Genomic DNA, 15,003 nt, shown 5'->3' on the forward strand with positions numbered 1-15,003 from the left:
CCTAAGAAAACAAGTAAATAGAAACTAATATCTAATATCCTAACAACTATTGGTTACATCTCTTCAAAGCCAATTGTCAATATTGAACCCTAAGGTACTATTCACGTGATTAGTGCCTGCGTGAACAATAACAACAATCTGGCTGGCTGAATGGTGGCCCACGTTGGGGGTGGTTTATTGAACCAAAAGAACCAAAAAATCCGGATCAATTGGGCTGATGTCCTCATGGGGGGGTTGTCCACCATATTTTTCCTGCATCACCGATGTCCTCATCAGGGGGGTCTACCATATTTTGCCTGCATCAATTCTCCTGGAGTTCAGAAAAACTCGTCCACGAGTTTTGTAGAACGATAGAATCAAAATCGTGTGATCGATACCAACTATCAGTCCACGTTCAAATTGTATAACATACACGAACTGAAATTCTTGGTTGAAATAACCATGGGGAAGCACATAATCAAATAGATCAACTAAACGACCAACAATCATGATTTCTTGATGTTCATTTGCCAACGACATTGCCTAGATTGAATTCTGATCATGGAGTTATAACTCAGCCTTCAACAATTCATAGTTTGCTTGAAAGGCTCCTATGGTTTCTTCATTTTGTTGAAGTATCCTGGCCCACTGTCTAGAACTCATTTGGGTACATAAAAGACTCATTTATGAGTGTTGGGGGTTCTCAAAAGTTACAATGATAGGTTTCAGATTCTGGGGGGTGTGGAGAGATGGAACATAGATAGGGGATTGAATAACGACCCAAAGTTTGGCTTTGATACCAAATGATGGGGGACCGGAAAGGAGAAAAGAGAAGCTTGGAAGAAATCAGACTTGCGGGAGGAAAGAGAAGAAACTGTGGAGAAGAAGAAGGGGAGGGGGAAGAGGAGGGCACACACACACACACACACACATAAACAAACTCAGACTTCAATTCATTTTTCATTCAATAATTCTTTACAATCGATAGAGGCTATCTAAATAGCCTTACACTGATTTCAAAAGAAAATTCTAAAATAGGAAACTTCAACTGAAATAAGACTTCTAATTTATCTTCCTAACTTGCTAACCAATAAAGGAGCAAACTAGGATCTAACTAACAAACTCAATCTTTTGTCTAGCAAATAAAAGAAACTAAAAAGGAAACTAGAATCTGCTTAACAATAATTCAAACAAAGGAAATAACTTGTTGCCTAAGAAAACAAGTAAATAGAAACTAATATCTAATATCCTAACAATTATTGATAGCTTCTTTTCAAAGCTAGTTGTCAATATTGGACCCCAAGGTACTGTTCACGTAAACAACGCCTACATGAACAGTATCAGCAATCTGGTTGGCAGAATGATGGCTCACGTTGGGGCTTGTTTATTGATCCAAAAGAACTAGAAAATTCGCATCAACTGGGCTGATATCCTCATCAGGGGTCCACCATATTTTTCCTGCATCAATTCCCTCGGAGTTCATAAAAACTCATCCACGAGTTTTATCGAACGATAGAATCAAAATCGTATGATCAACACCAACTATCAATGTTCAACTTGTATAAAATACATGAAACCAAAATTCTTGGTTGAAGTAAATATAGGGAAGCACATAATCAAATGATCAACTAAGCGACCAACAATCACGATTTCTTGATGTTCATTTGCTAACGACATTGCCTGGATTGAATTTTGATCGTGGGGTTTTAACTCAGCCTTCAACATTCATGGTTTGTTTAAAGCGCTCTTATGGTTTCTTCATTTTGTTGAAGTATCCTGGCCCACTGTCCAAGACTCATTTGGGTATATGAAAGACTCATTTAAGAGTGTTGGTGGTTCTCAAAGGTTACAATGAGAGGTTTCAGATTCTTAGGGAGGGGGTGTGGGGAGATGGAACAGAGATAAGGGACTGAATAAAGATCTAGGGTTTGGCTTTGATACCAAATGATGGGGGACTGGAAAGGAGAAAAAAGAAGCTAGAAGAAATCAGAGTTGCAGGGGGAAAGAGAAGAAACCGTGGAGAAGAAGAAGAAGAAGAAGGGAAGGGGAAGAGGAGGGCACACACACAAAAACTCAAACTTCAATTCATTCTTCATTCAATACTTCTTTACAATCAATGGAGGTTATCTAAATAGCCTTTACACTGATTACAAAAGAAAATTCTAAAATAGGAAACTTCTAACTGAAATAGGACATCGAATTTATCTTCCTAACTTGCTAACCAAGAAAGAGGCAAACTAGGAACTAACTAACACACTGAATTTTTGGTTTAACAAATAAAAGAAACAAAAAATGAAACTAGAATTTGCTTAACAATAATCCAAACAAAGGAAATAACTTGCTGCTTATCTAATATTGTAACAACTATTGGCAGCATCTCTTCAAAGCCAGCTGTCAATATTGGACCCTAAGGTACTGTTCATGTGAATAGTAACAACAATCTAGCTGACTGAATGGTGGCCCACGTTGAGGCTAGTTTATTGAATCAAAAGAACTAGAAAATCCGCATCAACAGGGTTGATGTCCTCATCAGGGGGTCCACCATATTTTTCCTGCATCAAAGCCCTAACTCGAAAATCTCAAATCTCACTTCTCATTCTTTCTTACACAACAAGACACATTAGAGAGGTGGAAAGTGGTATAGAAAGCCTTTTAAGTTTAGTGGTAAATCTATGGTTCTCTCAGATGGAGGTAGACATTTATGACGAACGAAATTAAATTCTGTGTCTTGTGTGTAATTGTTTACTTTGTCTTTTCGCTGAAGGTCGAGCAAGCTTCTTTCATCTTCCTCGAGGATGCCCATGTATTTCTCACAGCCTCTTTGCTGACGATAACATTATTTTTTCAAAGGGGAGTAAGTCTTCCCTAAAGCAAATCATGGGTTTTATCTCGCGTTATGAAGCTTATTTTGGGCAACTAGTTAATCGTAATAAGAGTTGCTTGGTTGTGAGCCGTAAAACCCCTAATCGTCTTTGTAGGAGGGGAAAGACATTACAAGTTTTGAAAGACAGGGAGCGCCTTTGTACACAGGGAGGCTAAAGGTTACTTACTTTGAGGATATCCTGGCTAGGGTCAGGAAGAAAGTAGCAGGATGGAAAGGGAAGCTGTTAACAGCGGGAGGTAGGTTGAGTCTTTTAAAGCATGTTTTGTCATCTACTCCAGTTCATATTCTTGCTTGTTGGGATATTCCTAGAACAATTATGTGGCGCTTTAACTCTATTTACTCTAACTTTCTTTAGGGTGAATCGGAGTTTGGAAACAAATGACACTGGGTTAGTTGGGATAAAGTTTGCAGGCCTCTAAAGGAAGGGGGTTTGGAAATTCGACCTTTATTGGAGGTTAATTTGGCAATGAGACTCAAAGGTCTTTGGCGTGCATTATATGAATCTTCTATATGGAGTTGTTTCTTCAAGGCCAAATTTTTGAAAGGTGAACATGTTTCTTTGGCGCAACAGTCTGTACCTGGTTATAAAACTTGGAAAGCATCTCTGGCCCTAAGGGATACTTTAATTGGAAATTCCATATGGTTACTGGGGCAGGGCAATGTCTTGTTCTGGCTTGATAACTGGAGTGGTGAGGGCCCCTTGATTGACTTTGTTGATGGGGTCGTTCATGTAAACTTAAACTTGAGAGTTAAGGATGTTTTGCAAGTGGATGGGAGTTGGGATCAGACGGTGATGGATAGAATCAATAATGCTTAGGTCCATAAAAGAATTATCAACAGTAACGTCCAACTCTCCACAAGAGGGGATCATTTTGCTTGGTCCCCAATAAGCGACGGACGTTTTTCTCTCAAGTCTGCTTGGAACTCGATTCGTAGAGCTCATCCTACTGTTCTTATGCGAGATGGATCTGGAATGGGACGGTGCCCTCCAAGATCGGCTTCTTCTCTTGGCAGGTCCTCAATGGTAGTATCACCATAGATGACTCGGTTATGCATGCAGGGGTTCCGCTGGCCTCCAAATGTTGTTGTTGTAAACATCAGTGGGGTCACGGCTGCTAAGGTATGGAACTTTTTGGTAGTTTGTTTGATATCCAAATTATTCACACACAAGAGGTGGAAACCAGAGTTATTTTTTGGCAGTGAAAGGGTTCTTTCAATAATGTTTTAAATTTTATTATCGGGATTGTTCCTTCCATTAGCATATGGGAGCTTTGGAAGGAAAGGAATAATCGACAGCATGATAATGGGGTGCGCTCGGTGAATATGATTATTGGGAAAATCCTTCTGTGGATTCGTGAGGTTCCACTTCCATCCATCTCTGCCACAGTCAAAAGCATGCAGGATGAGTTGGTCTTATAGGTTCTTAAAATCAAGCCCCCCTCATTCAAGTTTAGGGTTCCTCACCTGATTTATTTGTGCCCATATTTCAATGGGGTTAAAATTATTGATGGAGCTAGCAAAGCAAATCCGGGGTTGAGTGGAGGGGGTGGGATTATCCGTAACTAGGCTGATAACTTGATTTTGGCTTTTGCCAATTTTTATGGTCAGTGCTCCAATACCGAAGCTGAGTTGAGGGTTCTCTTAGATGGCCTTCGTTTGTGTGCTAACATGGGCCACAAAAGATGCCATGTTAGTTCAGATTCAAAAACCATCGTGCGGCTTATTTATACGAGAACCTGCTAGGTTTGGAAATGCTGGTATTGGTACGATGAAGTCATTGAGTTGATTGATCGTCTGGCAGCGAATGTATATTTCTCCTACAGAGAGAGTAATCGTGCGGCTGACTTTCTTGCTAACTGGGCCTGTGAATCTAAATGTAATAATATCTTCCAGGTGAATGGAGAGCTCCTGACCACTCTCGCATTGTTAGAGAGGACAAGTCTAGTCTACCAATTTTTCATTTCTAGTTTCTGCTTTGTTTATTGGGTTTTGGGTTAGGTTTCTTTTGGAGTTTTATGAGAGCATTGCTTCTGTATCTTTGGGCTGGGGTAAGGCGGGTTATGTCCCCCCCCTTGTATCTTGTTTGAATGAGTTTTTTTCTAATAAAATTCTAGGGGCTTCCCCGGGTCCTAGATAATATTCGGGGGAAAAAAATTACCTGTCTAAAGAGAATAAAATAAGTTGGTATGCAAAGAGGATTTATAAAAAAGGCCGGATCCATGAAACTATGGGCCACTGCATGAGCACAAGTAACATGTTTGCTGCGTTTCTGTTAACAAGCCATGCTCATTATTTGCATGACATGTACTCTTAAAAAGATCCCAAAAGTTATTTTGCTTGAAAAGTCCCAAGGGTAAATCAGAACTCTTAAATGTTAGGTGGTTTGATGCTTATGATCAGACATCAATTCTCATAGGTAGAATTATGTCAACTGGTTGAGTTTGTCTACATCACACACTGCTCCAAGTTGTAGCTTTCACCAATATAAGTCACACAGTGCATTGACAATGTGCAATAATTAAGCAGACAGTGGGCTCATAATTTGTTACCAATGAAATTTAATATGCCAGCAACTTTAATTGGGAAGTGAAAAGTAAATTTGATAAAATTACCAAAAAAAGAAAAGTAAATTTGATAAGGCTTTCTATTTTATATTAGAATTGTTGTAATAAACCACTGAGTTTGCTGACTCAACTCTCTTCATATACTAAATGGATATATTTTACCTCAGGTCTCTGTATTCAACCAAATTATTTATCTTAAAATTTTTTAGTAAGACTGATTATTGTGCTAAAAGCCAAAAATTCATACTAGAATTTAGTACAACATTGTTGTGCCAAAGGCCTAGAATTCATATCAGAATTTAGTATAATCTGTTTTACGACATGAAATATTGGGGAGACCAAGAATGTTGTCAACGTTGTGTTTTGGGATTAATGCTTCAAATTCCGTTATGTTCAGTTAGAACTTTGAGGGGTGTCTCTGTTTAATCTTTGTGCTTCTAAAATAATGGGATTGTTTCTTTGAGGATGTAAGTACCGTGGTCCTCGGGACGAGGATTCCTTAGTCTCTTGGTGACAAAGATTCATCGACTCCTAGGATTAGGGCCTAGGACCCAATGGGTGTAGCCCCTTCCGGGAATAGCGGAAAGGGCTACGTGATTTTATATGGTCTGGTCAGAGATTCAGGGTAAGTAGTCAGGTTACAGAGTGGGAAGGTGTTAGGCACCCACCTCGTCCAGACAAACGGGTCTTTCTACTAGGTGCATGGTTTCGAATATTCTCCCTTAATAATATATCCTATACTAACATGCAAAGCTAAGTTATAATGTACTAATCATGATAAAGAAAGAAAAATCATTTACTATGTACACTAAAGCGAATTACTTTAATTGCCTACATTATGCCAACAATAATAAGAAGGAAAGAGACAGATACCTGTCAAGAAATACAAGAAAATAGTGAAAATGCACCAAGTACGAAATATGTGATGTCCCACGGCTCAGGTGGAGACGGACAATCGGCTTGCCTCTCTCTTGTCGAACAGAGTAAGGACTATACGAGATGGGTTTCGTTACTCAGACTTCGGGTAGAGTAACGGCTATAGAAGGGATTCTCATTATCTGTATACAGACAGAATAATGGCTGTAAAGGGGGTTTTTCGTTATCCGTACATTGATGGGATAACGAAGTTGCAGGATAAAAACCGCTCTTTACTCGAGTGGGTAATCGAAGGATCTACCCATACCTTTGGAGTCTCGCTCCAACAGACGCTCAAAAGGGAGAGAATCAAGGGAAAAAAGGGTAAAAAATGAGCTGGGAGGGTCTCTCTGCCCTAAAAACTCTTTCTCAAACAAGGGAGGGGGACCCTCCTATTTATAGGGGGGAGTGTCCCACAAGCTGCGCCAAATAAGTCCTCCACGGCGCCGTGGGGGACTTTTCCACGGTGTCGTGGATGACGTCAGCAGACTGATGTCACACCTCTTTGCGGCGACGTGGAAAAAGTACAGTGGTGTTGTGGTGGATCCCCACGGTTCCGTGGGAGTGTCCACGGCGCCGTGGGGGCACAGTGCCAATTTTCCTTGATTTTGGGCCTTAAATGGGCTCCTCTAGTATTAGGGTCCTGTCTGGGCCTGTGAGCTTTCTTTTCAGGGGCTTTCTTCTCTAGCGGGACCGCCGTGGTTGGGGAAGGTGAGCAGTACCTCCTTCAGCATTTGGTAAAAGGGTCTTATAAGTCTTTTTAGGGATGTTAGGGTGATTTGGTTTAGATGTAGGGACAAGAGTTCTTCTTGAGAGAGATACCGATGTTTGTCCGTGTCCTACTGTCATCATCGCCAGGGGGGTGACAAAATTCAGTGTCTATAGAGGATTTTACACATGTAGATTTAAAATTTTTTTTTTTTACAATATAGTTTATGATGATCGAGTTTTGGTGATGTTCCATTCCCCTCCCCCCTTCATTTTTTTTAGACTAGGACATTTAATGGCAAAAACAGGGCACTAGGCCCCAGCCTTGAAATGGGAAAATAGGGAGTAACCATGGTTAGTCAGGCCCGGTCAGACCTTGAGCTTTTCAGAACTGACATGGTTGGGTTGAATCACGGCAAAGCTAGGCTTGGACTAAGATATCCCAGCCAGACCGCGAGTGGGATGAGCTTGAGGCTGAGCTAAGAGTGTGAATAATGAATCATGTGGTTCTTCTATTCACATTAATTATCATTAGAAGTACATTGGTATATATACTAAGACATACGATTACACATACACATCAATCCTAGATCAAGTGGACAACTAGGTGAACCAACTACATAACTGTTGCTAAGCTGGCAACACAAAAACGTGATGTATCCACAACACGCGTCGTAAGAACAACGGGGGTACCACCGTGAGCTTGGTCTTGAGAAGAGAGAAACGTTGATGAGATAAACCTTTGGTGAGAATATCAACCAACTGATCCACTGTTTTCGAAGCCACCATGTCCCGTACAAAGTGAAAATAAATTTCAATGTGTTTTGTGCGTGAAAATAAAAGGTTTGTCGTAAGATAGGTAGCCCCAACATTATCATACCACACAACAGGTGCTGAGAGAAGCAAAACTCCGAGCTCCCAAAAGAGTGACCGTAACCAAACCAACTTTATTGCAACTGCAACAAAAACATAATACTCTGCCTCGGTGGATGAAAGAGAAAACATTTTTTGCTTGTGAGAGGACCACGAAATCAAGTGAGAGCGAACAAACACACAATATCCAGTGGTGGATTTCTGATCGAGGGGGCAACCCGCCAATCTGCATCTGAGTAGGCAACAAGAGAGATAGTCGACTGGGGACAAAAGAACAACCCATCGGAAGGAGTGTGTTTGATGTAGTGTAAAATATGCTTCACCGTGGTCCAATGGACATCAGTAGGGGAGTGCATAAATTGGGCCACTCGACCAACCGCAAAACTCAAATTAGGTCAAGTAATGGTCAGATATTGTAGGGCACCCACCACTTAACGATACTCGGTTCCATCATCCAAAGGCATGCCTGATGTAAGAGAAAAACCTGAGCCACAGGGGAGCTCACGGGTTTGGCAGTGGCCATATCGATGGAAGCAAGTAGATCTGTAACATATTTCTGTTGGTTAATAAAGAAGTCTGTAGGTGATCGTGTGATTTCCATTCCCAAGAAATAATGGAGCTGTCCCAAATCCTTTAAGGCAAACTCACCAAAGAGATGCTTAACCAAGGAACTCATAGCCGTCGGATCATTCCCAGTAAGAAGTAAATCGTCAACATATACTAACACGTAAAGAACCGTATCATTGGACTGGTAGATGAAAAGTGAGGTGTCGGTCTTTGAAGCCTTAAAACCGTAGGATAACAGAGCACCACTTAGGCGAGTGAATCAAGTGCGCAAGGCTTGTTTAACCCCATACAAGGATTTTTGTAAGCAATACACATGTAAAGGGTTGGCTGGATCCTCAAAACCCGGGGGTTGTTGCATGTGAACTGTCTCAGTTAAGTGACCATGTAAAAAGGCACTTTGGACGTCAAATTGCCGTAGGGGCCAATTATATGTAACCGCTAGGAAAAGGCCAATTATATGTAACCTCTAGGGCAAAGATCAATCTAATTGTAGTGGAGCGAATGACAAGACTAAAAGTGTCCGTATAGTTCAGCCCTGAAAGGTACTGAAATCCCTTAGCAACCAAACACGCTTTGTAGCGCTCAATGGAACCATCAGCCTTCTTTTTAATTTTAAAGACCCACTTACACAACACAACATTTTGACCTGCATGAGATGGAACCAATGCCTACGTACCATTACGTAACAATGCATCAAATTCATCTTGCATGGCCTTGCGCCAGTCTTGAGAACGTATAGCTTGGGTATAATACGCAGGTTTCGTAGAATCAAGGTTAGATTCAACAACCAAATTGAACCTCTGTACAGGCCAAAGAGAACCGGCGGGCATGTGTTTGCATAGGGTGTGGAGCTGGGCCAGGTGGTGCTAATGATAAAGGACCAGTAGTGGGCCCTGGGAGCATGACACCAGTGGGCTGGGCAATGGACCTTGGTGAAATAGCCAATGGGGAAGAGGAATTCACGCCAGCAGTGAGGCATGGAGTGGGCTGGGCAGTGGGTCTTGGAGTGGACTGTGGTAATGGAACGCCACCACTGTGGGTCTCATAGAACAGGGCAACAAAATAGGGGCTGGCGAGGCAAACCACAGATCAAACATATCAGAAGTAGGGGACCAAGGAGTGGTGGAGAAGGGAAATTGATCCTCATAAAAAATAACATGCCACGCAATGTATAGATGCTTGGTGGTGAGATCAAGGCATTTATAGCCCTTGTGAGATAAAGAGTAGCCAAGAAAAACACACGGCTTGGAACGGGCTTCAAGTTTGTGTCGAATATAAAGCCAAAGCCAAAGCCAAGGAAAACAAACACAGCCAAATGTCTTTAGAAAAGAGTAATCTGGATCAGTCTTAAACAACCATTGCAGAGGACATTGCTGACCAATCAATGGTGATGGCATGCGATTGTAAAGATAGACAGAGGTAAGAAAGGCATAGCTCCAATAAGCAAGAGGTAGATTAGCATGCGACAAAAGAGTTAATCCTGTTTCAACAATATGCCGGTGTTTGCATTCCACAACACCGTTCTGTTCCTGGGAATGGGGGCATGAAATGCGACGCAAAATACCATGAAGTTGAAGGAAAGAATCAGGAGACTAAAATTCACCACCTCTAGTGGTTTGAAGACACTTAACGGTACAAGAAAAATAATTTTCAACCAGTGTCTTAAAACGTTGAAAAATTGAAAGAACATCTGATTTGCGAGACATGGGATATAACCACGCATACTTGCTAAAATCATCCACGAAAACAACATAATAGGAAAAATGATCCACAGAAGGTACAGAATAGAAAGTGGATTCCTCTTGATATTAGGAACAACTAAACATTACTAAAATGAAAAACATGACCACTAGTGAGAATGTTAGCAGATCCAGAATGAGAAATTGAAAGTGGATGTCCATTAGCTATGATAATGTGATCCGAGCCAGAGTATGGAGAACTAATTGCAAGGTTTTTAATGTTTGCAGTAATGTGATTGTTAGAGCCTGTATCCAGAAGCCATTTAGAAGAAACATTAGAGGTGACAGAGAATGAGGAAGTGAAGCAATTACCAACAAAAGCATGGTTGAAGCGTTGCAGGCAATGGGATGCCTGATGACTGGCTTGAGTATTGGCAAAGCAATCCTGAAGAGGAGGGCTGCGTCATCGGCGAAGGATAGGGACGATTCTGAGCATCAGAACGACCAGATTGACCATAATAACCAGGGGGAGAGCTGGACTGACAGTCATACTTGCGAACACCAGTCTATAAACCAGAGGAAGCATCGCGCCAACCATAAGATTCAGGTTGGCGACTGGACCAACGACCCCCACCACGAAATCGATTACCATCACGATAGTTTGAACGAAATCCTCCACGAGTAAAGGAGCACGTAGCGCCGGAATCAGAAGCAGAGGCACCAATAGAGCAGCCAAACGAACCAGAAGTAGAGGCCACATTAGCAGTGGAGATCGAACCAGAAGCTATGTCTGCAGTAGAGCGAAGGAAATTCTCATGACTGAGAAGAAGGACAGACAGCTCAACATAGGCCACCGGAGTTGCACGGAGACAAACTAAAGTTGCAAAATCGCGGTAGTCAGGTCCAAGACCACGAAGCACCGCATGAAACAGATCCTCATCACTAATCGGCTGGTCAATAGCAGCTAAAGTATCAGCATTGTGCAAACAGAAAGAAGATAATCTGTGATGGAATCACTGCCGCACTGAAGTCAAAACAAATGATCCTTCATATCCATAATCCTCGTGCGAGAAGGAGCAAAAATGCAAGCGAGAGTATTCCAGGCCTCAAGTGAGGTTGTCGCACCAACAACATGAGAGATCGGTGTTTCAGACAACGAAGAGATCAGCCAGCTAAGGATTAACTGGTCTTGACGCACCCATAGCGCCGCCGCATCAAGATCATTAGACGCCGGATGAGGAAAAGAACCATCAATGAACCCTAAAAGATCATAACCGCAAAGAAGAGGAAGAAATTGAGTCCTCCACAACATGTAGTTTGAGGAATTGAGTTTCAATGGCAGCTGAGACGTGACATTGGGTGAGTGAATTGCCATAGAAGAGGAAGAGTGAGAGATAGAAGAAGAACCAGAGGTCGCCATAGAAAACGAAAAGAAATCAAGAAACCAGAAATGAAAAGCCAGAAACCAGAAACCGGAAATGAAAAGCTGACTTGTGAGAGTGACAGGCTCGTGATTCCATGTGAATAATGAATCATGTGGTTCTTCTATTCTCATTAATTATCATTAGAAATACATTGGCATATATACTAAGACATACGGTTACACATACACATCAATCCTAGATCAAGTGGAAAACTAGGTGAACCAACTATGTAATCATTGCTGAGCTGGCAACACCAACACGTGGAGATGTATCCACAACAAAGACGACCTAAGGTTGGGATGGGGTTTTAAAAAACTCAGCTACGGCATGGCTGATTCACTATAATTCATTGGCTAGCTAGAAAGCCTCTTGTATTGGTCATATCTCAAGTTTGGTGGTTCAATTCAAGCATGTGGTCCTATATAGTGATAGACTTTTTTCTTTGTATTTTCAATTGTAAAATTGTTTTAGTTCTTGTTGACTTTATAATCATTTTTAAAAGTATTGTTTTGCCACAAAGGTATATTCCATTAAGCTTGGAATTCGACAGATGGTTGGATGACAGACAGATGGTCCCATACTCCCACCTGCGGAACAAATTTTAAGTTGTTAATTTGTTGTGCTAGGGCTTGCACAACGATCATTCTATTGCCACCATCCCTGTTCTTGTTATTTTCTCCCACATGAAATATTTTGGTGCTTCAGTAATTTTATCTAATTTCATAATGAAATATTTTGGAATATACAAAAAAACAATATAAAATATTTAAGTTGAGTGAAACATTAAAAATTATAAAACTAGCTATGATATATATGATTGATTATGAAGTGACTAACCTTAAAGAGCTTCTGTACTTTTTTATTTTGTATCCTATGCTCACAGAAAGGATGTTTGCACAGAAATCTTTACAATCGGTGGTGACTTTAAACCTCATTTCCTTTCATATCAATCCTAAGAAAAGGAAGAAGAAGATTTTTCCAAATTAGCCTCTAAACTCAATTTTGCACTTGGATATATTCCGTAAGAATATATCTAGTGTTGCTATAAATCTTTCATGTTTGCTGTTCCAACCTTTTATTAATCTTAAATTTACAAATCATGGTAGCACTCATTGGAAATGCACATCTCATCAATCCTACTTGAAATTGGCAGGTAAATATTCACCAGATTTTCTACTCAAGCAATTGGATTATCATATATTTAGAAAGATCAGGCATGTACTAGGAGATCCTGCAAAAATGGGGCTTGGAGATATCACCCTCATTTCTTCCCCACTTTTAACGGTGTTGCAGAGGTTAAAGATGTCCCTGACCATGTTGGGAGATGCAGAGCTTCAGAAATTGAGAGAACCAGTAGAACAGAAGAAGTTTCTTGAACATCAACCTGTATTTGAAGGGCTGTGGTATATATTGAAGCGCATTGCTTCATGTGTTTCGGAATCAATAGTACCTTGGAGTCAACTACCACTGCAAGGTCATGAAATAGATGAGGCGCTTGAGGTCATAAACTTAATCAATGATAATTCAGATGAACTAGAGAAAATCACCTTGCAATTGGAATCTATAGAAATAATTTTAAGATTTAAATCTTCTGAAGAAATGGCCCAAATGGGTGAACCTGAAATGGCAAGGCGACCACATAAGGACCTACTTGTTCCTGTTCATACTTATGATGAGACTGTACAGTCCAAGCCTGGAAAAGAACAAGCGTCAACCATGGACACCACGGTTAATGAAGGATCAACTTCTGAAGTTGCTAATATCTCAGTGGTATGTAAAAGCTTTCTCAATCTACCTCAACTCCTAAAGAGATGTGTTGTCTACACTTGCGTTCTATTTGGAGATCATGAATTTGAGCAGGACACATTGATCCAGTTATGGATTGCCGTCGGCTTTGTTGTAAAGACGGGAAATAAAGAACAACTCGTGGAGACAGGTCAATTTTATTTCAAAATACTTCACGAATTTTCAATTTTTCAGCCCTATATTGTTTGTGAAAGTTTTGAGTCAACATATAGATTTCATGAGGATGTCTACGAGTTAGTAGAACAATGCTGTGAAAATGAATATGCTAATGAATATGCTGTAATGGAGGAAGGTGAATCAAATGAGAAGATACCTCCACTGACTTTGCATTCCGTGTTGTTTCTTGTTGGTGACAAAATTGGCGACTTTGATACGGAAAAATTTGAAAGCAGGATTGAAGGAGCAGCATTGTTACGCACACTTAAATTTCAGAATGAGTGTGGAAGGCCTATGATAAAGTACACTTCTCACAATTTGTTTGAGAAATTGAGATTCTTACGAGTTTTGGATTTGAGCTTTACAGGAATCAAGGAGTTGCCAACCTCTGTTTGCCAGTTGAGAAATTTACGATACCTTGATGTCTCCCGAACCCGAATCAAAAAGTTGCCAGAATCAGTGAGTGAGTTGTGTGATCTAGAAACATTGAAGCTTAGAGATTGCTTAGACCTGGTCGGGTTGCCCAATGAAATGAATAAGCTGAGTAATCTTCAGTATCTCGATCTGGATGGGGTGCATCAATTGACTTCCATGCCTACAAGAATGCGGGAGTTAACTAATCTACGTACACTGACCACATTCATTGTGGGAAAAGAGGAAGGATGTCAGATTGAAGAGTTGACATCCATGAAGAAGCTTAGAGGGTCACTTTGCATAACAAAGATGGAGAATGTTACCGAAGACCAGGCTAAGGGAGCTCGATTTGGTGATGAGGTTAAAATTCGCAAACTGGAGTTCCAATGGAGTTTGCCAGAGAATGAAGGTGAGATGGAATTTAATCTTATTGAGCCTCATCCCTTAATCGAACAGTTAAAGATAACAAGGTATGGCGCTGATAGGTTTCCAAATTGGGATTGGGGAAAAAGATTTCAGAGACTTACATTTATCCACCTAAGAAACTGCAATTGCATCCATCTTCCAGACCTTGGAAAACTCCCTTCCCTCAAGTCATTGTACATACATGAAATGCATCGCTTGAAAGCGATAAACCCTTATATGTTGGGTGTTTTCCCAAGTTTAGAAGTGCTAGAAATCAATGGAATGCCTTGCTTGAATATGTGGACACCAATAGAGAAATCTAGCATGCCTTCGCTTCGTGAGCTTACAATCATCGACTGCCCAAATGTGGTCAAACTTCCAAAGTTCAACAACCTCATATATCTAAAGCATTTGAGAATTACACTTTGCCCGATAATCCAATTTTTTCAAGGTGAAAAGCTACCAGATAGTCTTCAATCATTGACTATTACGGAATGTGCAACACTTGAAGAACAGTACCGAAAGAAAGAAGGCGAATGGAGCAAGAAAATAGGCAAGATTCCTGAAAGCTGGATTGGGTACCAACTGATATCTGGAACAGAAACTAGTGAACAGTCAACAGGTAAATC

At 40.8% G+C, this 15,003-nt stretch overlaps 1 long non-coding RNA gene across 1 annotated transcript; it reads left to right on the forward strand.

Annotated features, from left to right (window-relative positions):
- Nucleotides 1-316: 316 nt before the first annotated feature.
- On the forward strand, nucleotides 317-14,798 carry LOC122662630. Its single transcript, XR_006333065.1, has 3 exons — nucleotides 317-329; nucleotides 9,369-9,373; nucleotides 14,491-14,798. It is a non-coding gene; the product is annotated as an uncharacterized LOC122662630 (long non-coding RNA).
- The last annotated feature ends 205 nt before the right edge of the window (nucleotides 14,799-15,003 follow it).

The sequence above is a fragment of the Telopea speciosissima genome, chromosome 5 (assembly GCF_018873765.1).
Source record: "Telopea speciosissima isolate NSW1024214 ecotype Mountain lineage chromosome 5, Tspe_v1, whole genome shotgun sequence".
Taxonomy (NCBI): Eukaryota; Viridiplantae; Streptophyta; class Magnoliopsida; order Proteales; family Proteaceae; genus Telopea; species Telopea speciosissima.